Source organism: Theropithecus gelada, chromosome 1 (genome assembly GCF_003255815.1).
Source record: "Theropithecus gelada isolate Dixy chromosome 1, Tgel_1.0, whole genome shotgun sequence".
NCBI classification, from domain to species: Eukaryota; Metazoa; Chordata; class Mammalia; order Primates; family Cercopithecidae; genus Theropithecus; species Theropithecus gelada.
The window spans coordinates 195,173,188-195,191,776 of NC_037668.1; positions in this window are offsets into that span (position 1 = coordinate 195,173,188).

The following is an 18,589-nucleotide window of genomic DNA, read 5'->3' on the forward strand; positions in this document are numbered from 1 at the left end:
GAACTCAAAGAAACTCACATCAAAACACATTATGATCAAACTGTTAAAAGCCAAAGAAAAAAAGAATTTTGAAAGCCACAAGAGACAAGCAACTTATTACATACAAGGTATCCGCAATAAGTTTATCAGCAAATTTCTCATCAGAAATTTTGGAAGCCAAAAGGCAGTGGGCAGCTATATCCAAATTGCTGAAAGCAAAAAACAAAACAAAACAAAAAACAGTTAATCAAGAATTCTATATCCAGTAAAATTGTCCTTCAAAATTAAGAAAGAAATCAACACATTCCCAGGTTGCAAAAAAAGCTAACGATATTTATGACTACTAGAACTTCTCTCCAAAAAATGCTAAAGGGAATTCTCCAGATTGAAATGAAAGGACACTAGACAGTAACTAAAAGCCATATAAAGAAATAAAGATGAATTATTACATGGGCAATTATTTCCTACATGATGTGAAACTAACATATTTTAAAAACTAGTATTACTGGAACTTTGGTTTGCAACTCTATATTTTGTTTTCTAAATAGTTGAAAGACTAATAGAATAAAAAGAGTTTATGTTTTGAACACACAATGTAAGATGTAATTTTGTGATATTAACTACTGAAAAAAGTGGAGATAGAGCTATCAAGGAGTATGGGTGTTGTATGTTATTAAAGTTAAGCTGGTATAAATTCAAACTAGAGTGTTATAAATTTAGGCTGTTAAATGTAACAGCCATAATAACCACAAAAACAGTTGTAGAATATAAACAAGAGGAAATGAGAAAAAATTAAAATGTTCACAAAAAATTAGCTAAGCACAAAAGAAGACAGTAATGCAGGAAATGAGGGACAAAAAGCTACAAGGCAAATAGAAAACAAATAGAAAAAAATTACAGAAGTAACTCTCTTCTTTAAAATACAATCATCCCTCTGTATCTGTGGGCTCTGCATTCCCAGATTCAATTAACTACAGACCAAAAACGTTTGAAAAAAATACAGCAATGAAAACCAATACAATATAAATAAAAATACAGTGTAAAAATGCTATGTAATACTACTTAGATAGCACTGACATTTTATTAGGTATTATAAGTAATTTAGAAATGATTTAAAGTATACAGGAGAATAAGCATAGATTATATGCAAATGCTATGCCATTTTATGTAAAGGATTTGAGCATCTGTGACTTTTGGTATACATAGGAAGTCTTGGAGCTAATTATCCAGAGATATCAACAGAGAACTGTAGTTACTTTAAATGTTAATGTATTAATCTCTCCAATCAAAAGGCAGAGATTGTCAGAATTAAGAAACAAAAACATGATCCAACTATATTCTGTCTGTGAGAGACTCACATTAGCTTTAAAGACACAAATGATTGAAAATGAATGAACTGCAAATAATTCCATGAAAATACTAACCAAAAGACAACACAGGTTGCTATTCTAATGACAAAAAACATATTTTAAATCAAAAAGAGGTAACAAGAGACAAAGAACATTATGTTTCAATTCAAAGTTCAATAGAGTATGACAATAAAATAATTATAAACATGTACACATCTAATAATAGACCATCAAAATAGATGAAGCAGAAATTGACAGAATTGAAAGAAGTAAACAGTTCTACAATAATAGTTGGAGACTTAAATACCCCACTCTCAATAATGGCTAGAGCAACCAACACAAGATAAGTAAGGCAACGGGACGTCAACAGAACATTGGACCAACTATATTTAACAGATATACATAGAACACTGTATTCAACACCAACAAAATGCACATTCTTCTCAAGGGCACAGGACGTTTTCCAGTGTAGAACATGTGTTAGTCGATTCTTGCATTGCTATAAATACCTGAGGCTGGGTAATTTATAAAGAAAAGAGGTTTTCATTGGCTCATGATTCTGCAGATTGTACATGTATCTCTTCCTCCAACATCTGCTCCTGGTGCAAGCCTCAGGAAGTTTATAATCATGATGGAAGGCAAAGAAGGAGTAGGTGCATCACATGGAGAGGGTGAAAGCAAGAGAGAGAAAAGGAAGATGTGTCAGATTCTTTTAAATAATCAGATAATGTGTGAGCTAACTAAGCAATAGCTTATCTATCACCAAGGGGTTGGTGCTAAACCAATCATGGAGGTCTACCCCCATAATCCAATCATCTCCCACCAGGCCCCTCATCCAACATTGGGAATCATATTTTAACATGAGATTTGAAGGAGACAAACATCCAAACAATATCAGACCACATAATAGGTCAGAAATTAAGTCTCAATAGATTTTAAAAGGTAGACATCGTGCTAAGTAACTACCCCAACCAAAACGGGATAATTTGTAAAAATTAAACCGTCAGTGAATCAAAGAAGAATAAAAGGGGAAATAAGTAAGTAGAGATAAATAAAAATGAAAACACAGCATAGCAAAATGTATGGGATACAGCAAAAGCAGTGCTAAGGGGAAAATTTATAACCATACTTACATTTAAAAACAAGAGGAATCTCAAATCAACAATTAACTATACAACTTAAGGAACCAGAAAAAAAGAACAAACTAGACCTAAATCTAGCAGAAGAAAGGAAATATTAAAGATTACAGCCAGATAAACAAAATATAGTACAAAAAAATAGAGAAAATCAACAAAACCAAAAGCTTGTTCTTTGTAAAGATCAACAAAGTTGACAAATCTTTAGCTAGATGAACTAAGGAAAAAAAGAGAGAAGATTCAAATTACTAAAAGCAGAAATGAAAGTATGGTGATTACCAACTCTATAGGAATTAACTGGATTATAAGAAAGTACTATGAACAATTATAAACTAAAAAACTGGATAACCTAGATGAAATTGAGGATTTCCTAGAAACAAGATATACCAAGATGAAATAATGAAGAAATAAAAAATATGAATGCACATATAATTGGTAAGGAAATTAAATCAGCAATCAAAAAACTCCTGACAAGGAAAAGCCCTGGACTTGACAGTTTCCCTGGTGAATTTTACTATGTATTTTAAACACCACCAATATTTCTAAAACTTTTTAAGAACTGGAAGAGGAAGGAACACTTTCCAACTCATCTTAAAAGGCCAGAATCAACCTCATACTGAAACTGGACAATGACATCACAAGAAAAGAAAACTACAGATCAATATCTTTCATGAACATTGATGCAAAGATCCTCAATGAAATACTAGCAAACCAAATTCAGCAGCATATTAAAGTGTTATACTCCATAAGCAAGTGGGATTTAGTCCTGAAATGGAAGGTGATTTCATGTATAAAAATTGATCAATGTAATGCACTACATGAATAGAATAAAGGGGTTAACACACACATAGTCATCTCCATATATGCAGAACAAATATTTTCTTTTTTAAAATTATACTTCAAGTTCTAGGGTACACATGCACAATGTGCAGGTTTGTTCAATATGTATATATGTGCACCCACTAACTTGTCATTTACATTAGGTATATCTCTTCATGCTATCTCTCCCGCATCCCCCCACCCCATGACAGGCCCCAGTGTGTGGTGTTCCCCACCCTGTGTCCAAGTTCTCATTGTTCAATTCCCACCTATGAGCGAGAACATGTGGTGTTTGGTTTTCTGTCCTTGTGATAGTTTGCTCAGAATGATGGATTCCAGCTGCATCCATGTCCCTACAAAGGACATGAACTCATCCATTTTTATGGCTGCATAGTATTCCATGGTGTATATGTGCCACATTTTCTTAATCCAGTCTATCACTGATGGACATTTGGATTGGTTCCAAATCTTTGCTATTGTGAATAGTGCCACAATAAATATACGTGTGCATGTGTCTTTATAGCAGCATGATTTATAATCCTTTGGGTATATACCCAGTAATGGGATGGCTGGGTCAAATCGTATTTCTAGTTCTAGATCCTTGAGGAATCGCCACACTGTCTTCCACAATGGTTGAAAACTAGTTTACAGTCCCACCAACAGTGTAAAAAGTGTTCCTATTTCTGCACATCCCCTCCAGCGCCTGTTGTTTCCTGACTTTTTAATGATTGCCATTCTAACTGGTGTGAGATGGTATCTCAATGTGGTTTTGATTTGCATTTCTCTGATGACGAGTGATGATGAGCATTTTTTCATGTGTCTGTTGGTTGCATAAATGTCTTCTTTTCAGAAGTGTCTGTTCATATCCTTTGCCCACTTTTTGATGGGGTTGTTTGATTTTTTCTTGTAAATTTGTTTAAATTCTTTGTTGATTCTGGATATTAGCCCTTTGTCAGATGGGTAGACTGCAAACATTTTCTCCCATTCTGTAGGTTGCCAGTTCACTCTGATGGTAGTTTATTCTGCTGTGCAGAAGCTCTTTAGTTTAATTAGATCTGATTTCTCAACTTTGGCTTTTGTTGCCATTGCTTTTGGTGTTTTAGATATGAAGTTCTTGCCCATGCCTATGTCCTGAATGGTATTGCCTAGGTTTTCTTCCAGGGTTTTTATGGTTTTAGGTCTGACGTTTAAGTTTTTAATCCATCTTGAATTAATTTTTGTATAACGTGTAAGGAAGGGATCCAGTTTCAGCTTTCTACTTATGGGTAGTCAGTTTTCCCAGCACCATTTATTAAATAGGGAATCCTTTCCCCATTTCTTGTTTTTGTCAGGTTTGTCAAAGATCAGATGATTGTAGATGTATGGTATCATTTCTGAGGGCTCTGTTGTGTTCCATTGGTCTATATCTCTGTTTTGGGACCAGTACCATGCTGTTTTGGATACTGTAGCCTTGTAGTATAGTTTAAAGTCAGGTAGCATGATGCCTCCAGCTTTGTTATTGTGGCTTAGGATTGTTTCGGAAATGCAGGTTCTTTTTTGGTTCCATATGAACTTTAAAGTGGATTTTTCCAATTCTGTGAAGAAAGTCATTGGTGTCTTGATGGGGATGGCATTGAATCTATAAATTACCTTGGGCAGTATGGCCATTTTTGCAATACTGATTCTTCTTATCCATGAGCATGGAATGTTCTTCCAATTGTTTATGTCCTCTTTTATTTCGTTGAGCAGTGGCTTGTAATTCTCCTTGAAGGGGTCCTTCGCATCCCTTGTAAGTTGGATTCCTAAGTATTTTATTTTCTTTGAAGCAATTGTGAATGGGAATTCACTCTTGATTTGGCTCTCTGTGTGTCTGTTATTGGTGTATAAGAATGCTAGTGACTTTTGCACATTGATTTTGTATCCTGAGACTTTGCTGAAGTTGCTTATCAGCTTAAGGAGATTTGGGGTTTTCTAAATATACAATCATGTCATCTGCAAACAGGGAAAATTTGACTTCCTTTTATCCTATTTGAATACCCTTTATTTCTTTCTCCTGCCTGTGTAGAGGACTACGTGCTTACAAACAGGGTGTTCCTGATAAGTCCTGCTCTCGCAAACGAAGCAGGGCGTTCCTGACAAGTCCTGCTCTTGCAAACCATGCAGGGCATTCCCAATAAGTCCTGCTCTTGCAAACGAAGCAGGGCATTGGGGGCCTGTTTATATGTGAACATCTTGAAAATCCAGAAAGTCAGGGAAAGGTCAGAAAAACAACAATGTGTCTTGTGACTTGGCAACATTCCACAAACGACTGTCTAAAATAAAGCGGAGTGTGCCATTCGAGGCGGCCGCCATGTTTGTCTTGTCTTGTGTTGTCTTGTGTGTTCATTCCTTTGTTTAGGAAACACGCGGACCCCAACAGCCTGACTGCCATGGCCAGAACTTCCAACACTATGTTGAATAGGAGTGGTAAGAAAGGGCATCCCTGTCTTGTGCCAGTTTTCAAAGGGAATGCTTCCAGTTTTTGCTCATTCAGTATGATATTGGCTGTGGGTTTGTCATAAATAGCTCTTATTATTTTGAGATAGGTCCCATCAATACCTAGTTTACTGAGCATTTTTAGCATGAAGGGCTGTTGAATTTTGTCAAAGGCCTTTTCTGCATCTATTGAGATAATCATGTGGTTCTTGTCTTTGGTTCTGTTTATATGCTGGATTACGTTTAGTGATCTGCATATGTTGAACAAGCCTTGCATCTCAGGGAAGAAGCCCACTTGATCATGGTGGATAAGCTTTTTGATGTGCTGCTGGATTTGGTTTGCCAGTATTTTATTGAGGATTTTTGCATCGATGCTCATCAGGGATATTGGTCTAAAATTCTCTTTTTTTGTTGTGTCTCTGCCAGGTTTTGGTATCAAGATGATGCTGGCCTCGTAAAATGAGTTAGGGAGGAGTCCCTCTTTTTCTATTGATTGGAATAGTTTCAGAAGGAATGGTACTAGCTCCTCTTTGTACCTCTGGTAGAATTTAGCTGTGAATCCATCTGGTCCTGGACTGTTTTTGGTTGGTAGGCTCTTAATTATTGCCTCAATTTCAGAGCCTGTTATTGGTCTCTTCAGGGATTCAACTTCTTCCTGGTTTGGTCTTGGGAAGGTGTATCTGTCCAGGAATTTATCCATTTCTTCTAGATTTTCTAGTTTATTCACATAGAGGTGTTTATAGTATTCTCTGATGGTAGTTTGTATCTCTGTGGGATCGGTGGTGATATCCCCTTTATCATTTTTTATTGTGTCTATTTGATTCTTCTCTCTTTTCTTCTTTATGTGTCTTAGTAGCGGTCTATCAATTTTCTTGATCTTTTCAAAAAATCAGCTCCTGGATTCATTGATTTTTTGGAGGGTTTTTTGTGTCTCTATCTCCTTCAGTTCTCCTCTGATCTTAGTTATTTCTTGCCTTCTGCTAGTTTTTGAATGTGTTTGCTCTTGCTTCTCTAGTTCTTCTAATTATGATGTTAGGGTGTGAATTTTAGATCTTTCCTGCTTTCTCTTGTGGGCATTTAGTGCTATAAATTTCCCTCTACACGCTGCTTTAAATGTGTCCCAGAGATTCTGGTATGTTGTCTCTTTGTTCTCATTCATTTCAAAGAACATCTTTATTTCTGCCTTCATTTCATTATGTACCCAGTAGTCATTCAGGAGCAGGTTGTTCAGTTTCCATGTAGTTGAGTGGTTTTGATTGAGTTTCTTAATCCTGAGTTCTAGTTTGATTGCACTGTGGTCTGAGAGACAGTTTGTTATAATTTCTGTTCTTTTATATTTGCTGAGGAGTGCTTTACTTCCAACTATGTGGTCAATTTTGGAATAAGTGTGATGTGGTGCTGAGAAGAATGTATATTCTGTTGATTTGGGGTCGAGAGTTCTGTAGATGTCTATTAGGTCTGCTTGGTGCAGAGCTGAGTTCAATTCCTGGATATCCTTGTTAACTCTGTCTCGTGGATCTGTCTAATGTTGACAGTCGGGTGTTAAAGTCTCCCATTATTATTGTGTGGGAGTCTAAGTCTCTTTGTAGGTCTCTAAGGACTTGCTTTATGAATCTGGGTGCTCCTGTATTGGGTGCATATATATCTAGGATAGTTAGCTCTTCTTGTTGAATTGATCCCTTTACTATTATGTAATGGCCTTCTTTGTCTCTTTTGATCTTCGTTGGTTTAAAGTCTGTTTTATCAGAGACTAGGATTGCAACCCCTGCCTTTTTTTGTTTTCCATTTGCTTGGTAGATCTTCCTCCATCCCTTTATTTTGAGCCTATGTGTGTCTCTGCACGTGAGATGGGTCTCCTGAATACAGCACACTGAGGGGTCTTGACTTTTTATCCAGTTTGCCAGTCTGTGTCTCTTAATTGGAGCATTTAGCACATTTACATTTAAGGTTAACTTTGTTATGTGTGAATTTGATCCTGTCATTATGATGTTAGCTGGTTATTTTGTTCGTTAGTTGATGCAGTTTCTTCCTAGCATCGATAGTCTTTACATTTTGGCATGTTTTTGCAGTGGCTGGTACCAGTTGTTCCTTTCCATGTTTAGTGCTTCCTTCAGGAGCTCTTGTATGGCAGGCCTGGTGGTGACAAAAATCTCTCAGAATTTGCTTGTCTGTAAAGGATTTTATGTCTCCTTCACTTATGAAGCTTAGTGTGGCTGGATATGAAATTCTGGGTTGAAAATTCTTTTCTTTAAAAATGTTGAATATTGGCCCCCACTCCCTTCTGGCTTGTAGAGCTTCTGCTGAGAGATCTGCTGTTAGTCTGATGGACTTCCCTTTGTGGGTAACCCGACCTTTCTCTCTGGCTGCCCTTAACATTTTTTCCTTCATTTCAACTTTGGTGAATCTGGCAATTATGTGTCTTGGAGTTGCTCTTCTCGAGGAGTAGCTTTGTGGTGTTCTCTGTGTTTCCTGAATTTGAATGTTGGCCTGCCTTGCTAGGTTGGGGAAGTCCTCCTGGATAATATCCTGCAGTGTTTTCCAACTTGGTTCCATTCTCCCCATCACTTTCAGGTACACCAATCAGACATAGATTTGGTATTTTCATATTTCTTGGAGTCATATTTCTTGGAGGCTTTGTTCATTTCTTTTTACTCTTTTTTCTCTAAACTTCTCTTCTCGCTTCATTTCATTCATTTGATCTTCAATCATTGATACCCTTTCTTCCAGTTGATCGAATCAGCTACTGAAGCTTCGGCATGTGTCACATAGTTCTCGGGCCATGGTTTTCAGCTCCATCAGGTCATTTAAGGTCTTCTCTATGTGTTTATTCTATATAGCCATTCATCCAATCTTTTTTCAAGGTTTTAGGTTCTTTGCGACGTGTTCGAACTTCCTCCTTTAGTTTGGAGAATTTTGTTATTACTGATCTTCTGAAGCCATCTTCTCTAAACTCGTCAAAGTCATTCTCCATCCAGCTTTGTTCCATTGCTGGCGAGGAGCTATGTTCCTTTGGAGGAGAAGAGGCACTCTGATTTTTAGGATTTTCAGCTTTTCTGCTCTGGTTTCTCCTGATGTTTGTGGTTTTATCTGCCTGTGGTCTTTGATGATGGTGATGTACAAATGGGGTTTTGGTGTGGATGTCCTTTCTCTTTGTTAGTTTTCTTTCTAACAGTCAGGACCCTCAGCTGCAGGTATGCTGGAGTTTGCTGGAGGTCCACTCCAGACCCTGTTTGCCTAGGTATCACCAGCGGAGACTGCAGAACCACAAATATTGCAGAACGGAAAATGCTGCTGCCTGATCCTTCCTCTGGAAGCTTTGTCTCAGAGGGGCACCTGGCCGTATGAGGTGTGAGTCAGCCCCTACTGGAAGGTGCTTCCCAGTTAGGCTACTAGGTTTTAGGGACTCACTTGAGGAGGCAGTCTGTCCATTCTCAGATCTCAAACTCCATGCGTGGAGAACCACTACCCTCTTTAAAGCTGTCAGACAGGGACACTTAAGTCTGCAGAAGTTTCTGCTGCCTTTTGTTCAGCTATGCTCTGCCCCCAGAGGTGGAGTCTACAGAGGCAGGCAGGCCTCCTTGAGCTGTGGTGGGTTCCACATAGTTCGAGCTTCTGGGCCACTTTGTTTATCTACTCAAGCCTCAGCAATGGTGGGCACCCCTCCCCCAGCCTCGCTGCTGCCTTGCAGTTTGATCTCAGACTGCTGTGCTAGCAATGAGCGGGGCTACGTGGGCGTGGGACCCTCTGAGCCAGGTGCAGGATATAATCTCCTGGTGTGCTCTTTGCTCAGTTGGAAATGCAAAAATCGCCATCTTCTGCATTGCTCACACTGGGAGCTGTAGACTGGAGCTGTTCCTATTCAGTCATCTTGGAACCCAGAAAAAATAATTTTCAAAATTTGACATACATGATAAAAACACTCAACAACCTAGAAATAGAAGGAAACTACCTCAACATAGTTAAAGCCATAGAAAAACCCCACAGTAAACATTATTCTCAATGGTGAAGGACTGAAAGCTCTTCTAAGATCAGGAAAAAAATCAAAGAAGTCTACTTTTGCCATTCTATTCAACATAGTACTAGAAGTTCTAGCCAGAGAAATTGGGCAAAATTTTTTTTTTAAATACAACTAGATTGTAAAGGAAGAAGTAAAATTATCTCTGCTCACAGATAATGTGATCCTATATTTAGAAAATCCTAAAGATTCCACAAAAACAAATTATTAGAACTGATAAATGAATTCAGCAAAGTAGCAGCAGAATACAAAACACACAATCAGTTGCATTGTGACTGTACATTAACAATGAACAGTCCAAAGAGGAAATGAAAAAAAATTTCAATTCCAACAACATCAAAAAGAAAAATATATACATACTTAAAATTAATTTAAAGAGGTGAAAGACTTGCACTATGAAAACTATAAAACATTACTGACAGAAATTAAAGACATAAATAAATGAAAAGATTACATATTCATGTATTGGAAGACTTAATATTGTTAAGATGTCAATACTTTCCAAAGTACCTAGATTTAGTGATCCCTATCAAAACCTCAATGATGTCTTTTATAGAATTAGAAATACCAATCCTAAAATTTATATGGCATCTCAAGGGACTAAAGATAGCTGAAACAGTCTTGAAAAAGAAAAGCAAAGCTCACATTTCCCGATTTCAAAACTTACTTCAAAGCTACAGTAATCAAAACAATGTGGTACCAGCACAAAGACAGAATACAGACCAATGGAATAAAAGAGAGAACCCAAAAATAAGCCCTTACGTATGTGGTCAAGTGATTTTTTTTTTACAAAGGTACCAAGGCCATTCAACGGAAAAAGGACAGTTTTTTCATGTTGCTAGGAAAACAGGATATCAACATGCAAAAAAAAAAAAAAAACAAAAAACTGGATTATTATCTAACATTATATAAAAATTAACTCAAAGTAGATCAAAGACCTAAATGTAAGACCTAAAACTATAAAACTCTTAGAAGAAAACATAGAAAAATCTTTGTAACACTGGATTTGGCAATGATTTATTGGATATGACACCAAAACCAATTGTGTGGGAAGGCTATTCTGCAGTCCCTATCTGGGAGCCCTGCCTGGTGAGAATACCCATTGGTAATGGCTCTGTGCTTTCCTGGTGGGGAGCTCCCAAAGGCAACCGACAGCCCCTCTGCCATTGCCATGGCACCAGTTCCTCCCCTGCTGCCCTTGGTCTGGAGAAGAAGCAGAGTCTGAGAGCTTCACTTGTGCTTCCAGCATGCCATGTAACCATATGGAAAGGAGCCCAGTCTCTCCAATTTGTAAGCCCTTGATCCTCTGCTCATCATCAAGTGGAGCCCTAGCTTGGCCCAGCAGTGCAGCCACCTTACCCCCTAACTGAAGATTCCCTTAACAGTGGTTCTGTGTTTCTCTGAGATGAAGCTCCCAGAGGTAACAACTGCAGTGATACTGCCCTTGCTGCCCTTGGATTAAGGAAGGAGCAAAGACCCTAAGTTCTTTAACCACACCTCCAGCAAGCTGCAGTTGCCCTAAGAAAAGACCAGTCTATCTTCCCATCCCACACGGTGACCTCCTTACTTCCCCTCCTCATCACTAGGCAGAACCCCAAGACCCTGCTTGGGCCCACAGTGCAGCTTCCTACCCTGGGCCAATCGCACAGATTGATAGCAGCTCTGCATCTCTTTGGGGTGGGGCCCCAAGAGACAAGTGAAAGGTCCTCTGCGACACCCACTGCCAAGTTCCCTTCCCCTGCTGCCTTCAGGCTGAGGAGGGAACATAAAGCCCGAGCTCACCACAGAGCTGTGGTGTGCAGCCCAGGAGTGCCAAACCAAGGTCTACAGCCATTATTTCAGTGGGAGAGGAGTGCACACTTTTAGAGCACTGAGAGAGAGCACAGCTACAATTATTAGGAAATAGAGAGGAGCTGCATGTCTGAACAAGAGCCTACCTACTGGATCCCAAATTTCAATGCCAAAAATATTTTGCTCATATAACCTCCCATGAAATCAAGGACAAGAATTCAGCTACAAATAAAGACCCTGCACAAAGCCCCAGCCTTCTGAAAACATCCAGAAAAAATTCTACTGACTGTATTCAAATTATAATACACTGTAGTTAAAGGAACATTGGCCCTCACAGATGAGAAAGAACCAATGTAAGAACTCTGGCAACTCACAAAGCCAGGGTGTCTTCCTTCCTCCCAACTACTGCAATATTTCCCCAGCGAGGCTTTCTTTTCTTTTCTTTGTCTTTTTCTTTTTTTTCTTTTTTTGAGACAGGGTCTCACTCTGCACCTAGGCTGGAATGCAGTGGTGCAATCTCGCCTCACTGCAGCCTCAACCTCCTGGCTCAGGTAATTCTCCCACCTCAGTCTCTTGAGCAGCTGGGACTACAGGCATATACCACCACACCCAGCTAATCTTTGTATTTTTTGTGGAGAAGGGGTTTGGCCATGTTGCCCAGGCTGGTCTTGAACTCTTGGGCTCAAGTGATCCTCCTACCTCAGCCTCCCAAAGCGCTGGGATAATAGGTGTGAGCCACCATGCCAAACCCAGCAAGAGTTCTTAACTGGGCTAAAATGGCTGACTTAAATGTGAAACCTAAAACTAAGAAAACTCTGGAAGGTAACCTCAGAATTACTATTCTGGAGATAGGTCCTGGCACAAAGATTTCATGACAAAGATGCCAAAAGCAATTGCAACAAAAACAAAAACTGACAAATAGGACATAACTAAACTAAAGATCTTTTGTACAGCAAAACAAACTGTGAACAGAGTAAACAGACACCCTACAGAATGGAAGAAAATATTTGCAAACTATGCATCCAACAAAGATCTAATATCCAGAATCTATAAATAATTTAAAGAAATCAACAAGAAAAAAATCAAACAACCCCATTAAAGAGTGGATAAAGGACATGATCAGATACGTTTCAAAAGAGGACATACATACGACCAAAAAGCATATAAAAAAATCTCAGTAATACCAGTAATCATTAGAGAAATGCAAATCAAATCCACAATAAGATACCATCTCACACTAGTCAGAATGGCTTATTATAAAATCAAAAACAACAGCAGTGTATAATCATTCTCTTTTCCTCACCACTTGAACAACAGATGCTGGTGAAGTTGTGAAGAAAAGGGAATGCTTACCTGCTGCTGGTAGGAATGTAAATTTTTTCAATCATTGTGGAAAGCAGAGTGGCAATTCCTCAAAAAACTTAAAACAGAATTATCATTTGACCCAGCAATCTCATTGTTGGGGTATATATCCAAAGGAATATAAATCATTCTACCATAAAGGCACATGCACTATTCACAATAGCAGACATGAAACCAACCTAAATGCCCATCAACGGTAGACTGGATAAAGAAAATATGTTACATATACACTAAGGAACACTACACAGCCAGAAAAAAAAAAAAAAAAAAGGATGAGATTATGCCCTTTGCAGAAATGTGGATGGAGTTGAAGGCCATTATCTCAAGTCCAGTGCAGGGACAGAAAATAGAATACCACATATTCCCACTTACAAGTGGAAGCTAAACAACAGAACACATAGACACAAAGAGGAAAACAACAGACACTAGGGCCTACTTGAGGGTTGAGAGGTGTAGGAGGGGGATCAAAAACTACCTACTGGGTACTATACTTACTACCTGGGTGACAAAATAATCTATACACCAAATCCCCTGTGATATGCAGTTTCCCTGTATAAGAAGCCTGCACGTATATACTTGAACCTAAAATAAAAGTTAAAAGATGAATAAATGAATGAATGAATAAAAGAAATGATAGATAAATTGGATTTCCTGAAAATTTAAACATTTTATGCATGAAAAGACACTATGAACAGGGGGCAGGAGGCAGAGTGAGATAGTGGAATAGAAGGCTCTCCCAATCATTCTCCCCATAAGGACACCCAGTTAACAACTATATGCAGAGAAAACACCTTCATAAGAAACAAAATTCAGGTGAGCATTCATAGCACCTGGTTTTAAGTTCACATTGCTGAAAGAGGCATGGAAGAGATAGAAAAAACACCTTGAATTGCTGACGCCACCACTCCCCCACTCCCTGGCAGTGGCAGTGTGGTGCCGAGAGCATCTCTGGGTGCTGTGGGAGGGGGAACACAGCAATTTTGAGGCATTGAACTCAGTGCTGTTCTGTTAGAGCAGAAAGGAAAACCAGACCAAACTCAGCTGATGCCCACACACGGAGGGAGCATTTAAACCAGCCTGAGCCAGAGGGTAATTGCCAATCCCAGCAGTCCAAACTTGAGTGCCTGTAAACCTCACCACTGAGGACTACAGTGCACCTGGCCTTTAAATAAACTTGGAAGGCAGTCTAGAACATAAGAACTGCAACTCTTAGGTGAGTCCTAGTGCTGAGCTAGGCCCAGAGACAGTGGACTGGGGGGTCATGTGACATGCTGAGACATCAGCTAAGCCAGCAGGGAGTGTTGGCATCACCCCTTCCCTAACTCCAGGCTGCACAACTCCTGGCTGCAAAAGACACCCCTTCTTTAGGAGTTGGGAGCACTTTGTCTTGCACCTAGGATACAAGCTCTGCCACAGCAGGATGGAGCATCAGTCAGTCATGAGGACCCTGTTACGGGCCTTAGCTCTCAGATGACATTTCTAGGTACACCTGGGGTCAGAGCAAACCCACTGCCTTGAAGAAAAGAACCCAGTCCTGCCAGGATTCATCACCTGCTCATTCAAAAGGCCTTGGGCCCTGAATAACCAGCGGCAATACCCAGGTACCACATCAAGGGCCTTGGGTGAGCTTCTGAGACTTGCTGGGTTCAAGTGAGACTCAGTATCTTACCAGCTCCAGTGGTTATGGGACAAAACTCCTTCTGCTTGAGAAAAGCAGAGGAAAAAGGAATGGGGACTTTGTCTTGCACCTTAAATACCAGCACAGCCGCAGGGTGGTAGAGCACCAAATAGGCTCTTGGGGTCCCGATTCTAGAACTTGACACTTTGATGGTATGCCTGGACCTCCCCTGGACCAGAGGGGAGCCAATCACCCTGAAGAGTGAATCCCAGTCCAGGCAGCATTCACAACAAGCTGACTTAAGAGCCCTTAGGCCTTAAGAGAACATTGGAAGTAGTCTGGCAGTACTCCTCACGGCCTGGGGTGTCAGTGGCCATGGGATGAGGCTCCCCTGCTTTTGGAAAGGGAAGGGAAGAGTGGGAAGAACTGCATCTTGTGGTTTGAGTGCCAGCTCAGCCACAATACAATAGAACAACAGGGAGACTTCTAAGGTTTTTGACTGTAGTGCCTGACTCCAAGATGGCACCTCTGGACCCACCTGAGGCCTGGGGACCTCACCGCCCTGAAGAGAAAAACACAGGCCTGGCTGGCTTTGCCACCTGCTAATTGTAGAGCCCCAGGGCCTTAAGCAAACATAGGCAGCAGCCAGGGAGTGGTTATAGCAGGCCTTGAGTGAGACCCAGTGCTGTGCTGGCTTCAGGTCTGACCCAGTGCAGTCATAACAGTGGTGGCCAGAGGGGTACCTGTGTCACTCCACCCCAAGCTTTAGGTGACTCAGAACAGGGAGAGAGAAACTCTATGTGTTTGGGAGAAAGTAGAGTAAGAGAACAAGGTTCTCTGGTAACCCAGAAAATTATCCTGGATTTTGTCCAAGACCATCAAGGCAGTGCCTCTATACATCTGCAAGACCCACAGTATTATTGGGCTTGGGGTGCACTTTAAAGCAGATACCTCTTAGATCACAAGTCCCTTCAAATATCTGGAAAAACTTCCCAAGAAGGACAGCTACAAATAAGCCCAGACAGTGAAGACTACCATAAACACGTAACTCTTCAATGTCCAGACACCAAAGAACATCAACTAGCATTAACACCATCCGGGAAAACGTGACCCCACCAAATGAACTAAATAAGGCATGAGGGACTAAACCTGTAGAAACAGAGCTATGTGATCTTTAAGACAGAGAATTCAAAATAGCTGTTTTGAGAAAACAAAAAATTTCAAGATCACGTGGAAAAGGAATTCAGAATGCTATCAAATAAACTTACCAAAGACAATGAAATAATTGAAAAGAATCAAGCAGAAATTCTGGAGCTGAAAAATCCAATCGGCATACTGAAGAATGCATCAGAGTCTTTTAATAGCAGAATTGATGAAGCAGAAGAAAGAATAGTTGAGCTTGAAGACAGGCTATTTGAAAATATACAGTCAGAAGAGACAAAAGAAAAAAAATAATGAAGCACAATTACAGGATCTAGAAAACATCCTCAGAAGGGTAATCTAAGAGTTATTAACTTTAAAGAGGAGGTAGAGAAAGAGATAGGGATAGAACATTAATTCAGTGGGATAATAATATCCAAGTACAAAAAGGTTATAAAATGCCAAACAGATTTAATCCAAAGAAGACTCCCCTGAAGGCATTTAATAATCAAACTCCCAAAGGTTAAGGATTAAATAAAAGAATCCTAAAAGCAGCAAGAGGAAAAAAAAAAATAATAATAACATACAATGGAGCTCCAATACATCTGGCAGCAGACTTTTCAGTAGAAATCTTACAGGCCAGGAGAAAGTGGCATGACATATTTAAAATGCTGAGGGAAGAAAAAAACTTTTACCCTAAGATAGGATGGCCAGCAAAAATACCCTTCAAACATGAAGGACAAATAAATATTTTTCCCAGACAAACAAAAGCTGAGGGATTTCATCAATACCAGACCTGTCCTACAAGAAATGCTAAAGAGAGTACTTCAGGCAGAAAGTAAAGAACATTCATGAGCAATAAATAATCACCCGAAGGTACAAAACTCACTGGTAATAATAAGTAGACCGAAAAACACAAAATATTATAACACCATAGCTGTGATGTATAAACTACTCTTATCCTATGTGGAAAGATTAAGTGACGAACCAACCAAAAATAATAACTACAACTTTCCAAGACATAGTCAGTATAATAAGATATAAATAGAAACAAGAAAAAGTTAAAAAGCAGGGGACAAAGGTAAGGCATTGAGTTTTTATTCATTTTCTTTTTGGTTATTTATGAAAATAGTGTTAAATTATTACCAGGTTAAAATAATGGGTTATTTGCAGGCCAGTATTTGCAAGCCTTATGGTAACCCGAAACAAAAAATTATACAATGGATACACAAAAAAATAAAAAGCAAGAAACTAAATTATATTATCAGAGAAAATCATCTTCACTAGAGGAAAATATAAATGAAAGAAAGAAGGGAGAGAAGACCACAAAAGAACCAGAAAACAAATAACAAAATGGCAGTCTGAAATAAGTCATTATTTGTTAATAATAATATTAAACATAACTTGACTAAACTCTCCAATCAAAAGATATAAACTAGGGATGGATGAAAAAAATAAGACCCATTGATCTGTTGACTACAAGAAGCACATTTCACATAGACTGAAAATAAAGGGATGGAAAATGATATTCCATACCAGTGGAACCCAAAACAGAGAAAGAGTCACCATACTTGTAAAAAATAGATTTTAAGACAAAAACTATAAGAACAGACAAAGAAGATCTATAATAATATATAATGATAAAGAGTTCAATTCAGCAAGAGAATATAACAATTTTAAATATATATGCACCTAACACTGGAGCACCTAGATATACAAAGGAAACATTAGAAATATACAGAGAGATAGGCCCCTATATTAATACAGTTGGAGATTTTATAACCTCACTTTCAGTAATGGACAGATATTTCAAACAGGAAATCAACAAAGAAACATCAGACTTAATCTGTAATATAAACATAATGGATCTAATAGCTATTTACAGAATATCTAATCCAAGAACTGCAGAATATACATTCTTTTTCTCAGCACATGGATCATTCTCGAGGATAGACCATATGTTAGGTCACAAAGCAAGTCTTAAGACATTCAAAAAAACTGAAATAATATCAAGCATCTTCTCTGAACACAATGGAATCAAACTAGAAATGAATAACAGGAGGAATTTTGGAAACTTTACCAATACATGGCAATTTAACAATACACTCCTGAATGATCAGTGGTTCAATGAAGAAATTAAGAAGAAAGTTGAAAAATATTCTGAAGCAAATGAAAATGGAGACACAACATGCCAAAACCTATGGGATACAGCAAAAACAGTACTAAAAGGGAAGTTTATAGCTATAAGTACCTACATCATAAAAAGGAAAACCTTTAAATAAACAACCTAATGATGCATCGCAAAAACTAGAAAAGCAAGAGCAAACCAGACACAAAATTAATAGAAGAGAAGAAATAATAAAGATCAGCACAGAAATAAATGAAATTGAAATAAAAGGATAGAACAAATCAATGAAACAAAAGTTGGTTTTTTGAAAAGTTAAACAAAATTGACAAAACTTTAGCCAGACTAAGAAAAAAAGGAGATCCACATAAATCAAAAATGCAAATGGAGACATTATAATTGATAGCACAGAAATTCAAAGGATTGTTAGTGACGACTATGAGCAACTATATAGCAATACACTGGAAAATCTAGAAATGGACAAATTCCTAGATAGATACAACCTACTAAGTTTGAACCATGAAGAAATATAAAACCTGAACAGACCAATAACATGTAATGAGATCAAAGCCATAATAAAAAGCATCCCAATAAAGGAAAGCCTGGGACCTGATGGCCTTTCTGCTGAATTCTACCAAATATTTAAAGAAAATCTAATACTAATCCTACTCAAACTATTTAAAAAAATAGAGAATGAGGGAATACTTTCAAACTTACTCTATGTGGCTAGAAGCCAGTATTGCCCTGATAACAAAACCAGACAAAGAAAACTACAGGCCAATATCTCTGATGAATATTAAT